This window comes from Miscanthus floridulus, chromosome 4, assembly GCF_019320115.1.
Source record: "Miscanthus floridulus cultivar M001 chromosome 4, ASM1932011v1, whole genome shotgun sequence".
NCBI classification, from domain to species: Eukaryota; Viridiplantae; Streptophyta; class Magnoliopsida; order Poales; family Poaceae; genus Miscanthus; species Miscanthus floridulus.
Genome location: NC_089583.1, coordinates 90,599,754 through 90,603,538, shown reverse-complemented (window position 1 = coordinate 90,603,538; position 3,785 = coordinate 90,599,754). Strand labels below are relative to the sequence as shown.

The 3,785-nt window shown below is 49.9% G+C and overlaps 1 pseudogene; it reads left to right on the top strand.

The window, feature by feature from the left end:
* Window positions 1–597: 597 nt before the first annotated feature.
* Window positions 598–3,317, top strand: LOC136552080 (probable auxin efflux carrier component 5b; annotated as a pseudogene).
* The last annotated feature ends 468 nt before the right edge of the window (window positions 3,318–3,785 follow it).

Sequence of the window (3,785 nt, the reverse complement as noted above, 5' to 3'; positions counted from 1 at the left end):
CAATTATGAGGAAAAAGAGGATCGGAGATGAATTTCATCTACATGAAACCTAACACACAGGCAAGTTTGTTTAGGCTGAAATCAGGGTTGCAACCAAACATGCCTCATGCAAGTCACAGGCAGAGTGCTGAGCCAGGCAATTGAGCCCAGGGCTTCATCCAAACATGCCCTAAACCAATCACGCCCTATTTACCAGTGCCATATTTTCACACATGCTACTGATTTTTTTTAGGAAGTCACACATGCTACTGATGATGGGACGCATTGGGAGCAACTGAAGAACCTGAAGGCCCAGTTACTATAGCCCATCCGGCACGCGAAACACAGAGCGACAATGAGCCCAGGCGTCCTAATGCGCATATGTTTGGGACATAGTGGGCTTGATCCTAGGCAGTAGAAGCAGCTGCGTTGGGCGTCGCTGGGATGATATTTTGCTTCATTTGGACTTAAGTCGCTTTCATCCCTGCTTTTGATTCTTGTCACTCCATGCTTGTAATGTAACCATTCCATTTCCTCCATCTCACCACCTCTCTCTCTCCTGTATATAAACACAAGCGGACGGCGGCACCTGACGCCCACAAACAGACCGCAGCTCATTTGTGTGTAAGCTGCCTGTGAGACCGAGATACTCCAGCCCCGTACCGGTGCGGGCGGGGAGGCCGGCGGGTAGGTGGAGTCGTGGAGATGATGATAGGGTGGGGCGACGTGTACAAGGTGGTGGCGGCCATGGCGCCGCTCTACCTCGCGCTGGGGCTCGGTTACGGCTCGGTGCGGTGGTGGAAGCTGTTCACGCCGGACCAGTGCGACGCCATAAACCGCCTCGTGACCTACTTCGCCGTGCCCTTCTTCGCCTTCGACTTCGCCTCGCGCATCGACCCCTTCGCGCTCAGCTACCGGGTCCTGGCCGCTGACGCGCTGTCCAAGCTCGCCGTCGCGCTCGCTCTCGCTGCCTGGGCCACCGCAGCATCAGCATCCGCGTCCGCGCGCCGTGGCGGCGCCGGCGCCGGCGGCAAGGGCAAGGACAGGGCCTTGTCGTGGTGCATCACGGGGTTCTCGCTTGCCACGCTCAACAACACGCTCGTCGTGGGCGTGCCGCTCCTGGACGCCATGTACGGCAAGTGGGCGCGCGATCTCATCGTGCAGCTCTCCGTGGTGCAGTTCATCGTCTACTTCCCGGCTTTGCTGCTCGTGTTTGAGGCCAGGCGCGCCGGGGGCGCCGGCAAGCTGGCCATTGCGGAGGAAGCTGCAGGTGACGTTGACGAACGCGGCGGCGCTGTGGGTGGCGAGACGGCGGTTCACTCGTTCTGGCCGCTGGTCAGAGCGGTCTGGACGAAGGTGGTGAGGAACCCGAACATCTACGCAGGCATTCTTGGCGTCTCGTGGGCTTGCGTCACCAACAGGTTCGCGTCATTTACGCAGGCACACCATTTGATGTAAACGTGCATGAGATCGCTCACTGCTCTAAAAGAACTTCCAGCCATTTCCATTGAAATCTAGGCTTCCCGAGTTCATTTGTGGTGGACGTCGAAGACACTTTTTTTTTTTTCAAATTTGTAGGAACAAAATCGACTTAAAATTTGTAGAGATCTATTGGACGACTAGCTCTACTTTCTTGTGCAACTCGCGAAGATCTCATATCGCAACTCACTGTAGCACAGTATCCGCACAGTGCATTAGCTTGTACTAGTAGCTTACAAAAGAATGTAATTTTAGGTGTATTTTTTAATATGTCTAGCTAAAGTTTAACCAAATATATAGTAAAATATTAATGTTTATGACACCAAATAAGTATGGTATAAAAATATATCTCATGACAAATCTAAAGATACTTATTTGATATTTTAAATATTGATATTTTTTATAGCTAAACAAACTCGAGATACTTTAATTTGGTATTGTGCTAGAATTGTATTCCTTTATGAACAGATGGAGTAGATAACTATGTACCTAAATGCAGTAGAGTTTGCATGGGTGAATAAAAGGTCATAAAATAGCTACTCCACTCCAAGCAGGGTTGAATTTTGAAAAAAAAAAAACAGCGAATGATATTCGTTGTGTAGTGTAGTGGATGCTACACCACCAATAAAACCGGGCAAAATGGAACAAATGCCTTCTTGTTAGTGGAGCAATAGTACAAAAATAGATCAATTTGGAGTTAAAGCACATCGATTTGATTGAGCATCCGCCTTACTATTTAATTTAAGCATACATATTGAAACAATCAGTGAAATATCTGAAACATATTACTCTATAAATGATATAGTCCAGTCATGCATATATGTAGAATAGGGAGCCACTTTGGCATAAAGTTGGTGGAATGTCTGTTGCAAACAAGCAGTTGCTGAAAAACTGAAAAAGGTGGAAGCTCGGCTAATTCTGGCCGTTCTTTTCCGTTGCTTCGTTTCTCTTCAGGAACGGCACTAGCCTCTGTCTCCCTGTGCTCGCCGCCGGGCTGTAATTTTTCCACTACTCTGTTACAGCCACACGCCACTAGAGGCGTGCTGCCCCCTGCAGTGCAGCGCCCACGCACGGAACTTGTCAGCGATGTTGCTAGCTGCCACAGTGCCACTTGAGACATAAATTTTGCATTCGTCAAACATTTTTCCATGCATGTGCGCACTTGAGCAGCAACAACAAACGTTTTGGTTTAGTCTGTGTTGTTGATCGGTGGTGCTTGATCGACGCAGCAGGTGGCACATCGAGACGCCGAGCATCATCCAGGGCTCCGTGCTCGTCATGTCCAAGACCGGCGTTGGCCTCGCCATGTTTAGCATGGGTACGGAGAACTAATAGCAACCGCGTCATATATAAGAACACACAGTGCAACAACACTGAGTCTATATATAATTGATGGTCCGATCCTGTGGTGGCAGGGCTGTTCATGGCGCTGCAAGAGAAGATCATCGTCTGCGGCGCCGGGCCGACGGTGCTCGGCATGGCGCTGCGGTTCGTGGCCGGGCCGGCTGCCACCGCCGCCGGGGCCGTGGCTCTCGGCCTCCGCGGCGACGTCCTGCGCCTCGCCGTCATGCAGGCCGCGCTTCCCCAGTCCATCACCACGTTCGTGTTCGCCAGGGAGTCAGCACGCGGACGTGCTGAGCACAGCGTGAGTAGTTTCTTTGTTTATTTATTTATTATTATTACACATGGCTTGGTGACTTGGCTGAAAATAAAGCAGTACTCCGTATAATTTTTTTGCCTCGTCAGCAACTGAGACAGCACTCCCGTGCTGAAAATCTTGCAGGGTCATCTTCGGGACGCTGGCGTCATTGCCCGTGCTCATCGTCTACTACATTGTTCTAGGATTGATACGGTGTTAATTAGTCCTGAAGCAGCGTTACCTTTTTTTTCAGTGATGTAACCCTTGTCGTCAGCAAACAATTAGATTAGCTGCTTTATCAAGCTTGTGTGTTTGCTCTTCTGTAACCAATAATTAATGTCCACTGTGCCTGAGATTCCATCGGCCTGTTCGGTTGGCTGGTTCGTATCGTTGTTGGTTCGTGAAGAAGTACTGCTGGCTGGTTTATGTGAGAGAAAAATACTGTTCCGGCTGAAAATTTACGATAAGCCACAGCCAAACGAGCAGGCCAAGGGCAGCACTAGTGATTTCTGAGCACTGGGGGGGGGGGGATCTGTTTCTGAATAGCTTTAGGACACAGTATAGTACTACTAATCAGTCAGGTGAGAGTGGAAGCAGAACCACATGCCTCATTTCTCTACCTGAATCCTGATAGACAGGTACGAAAATTCTGCCGACGAATGAGCAGTTCTCAGCACTACAGAACAGA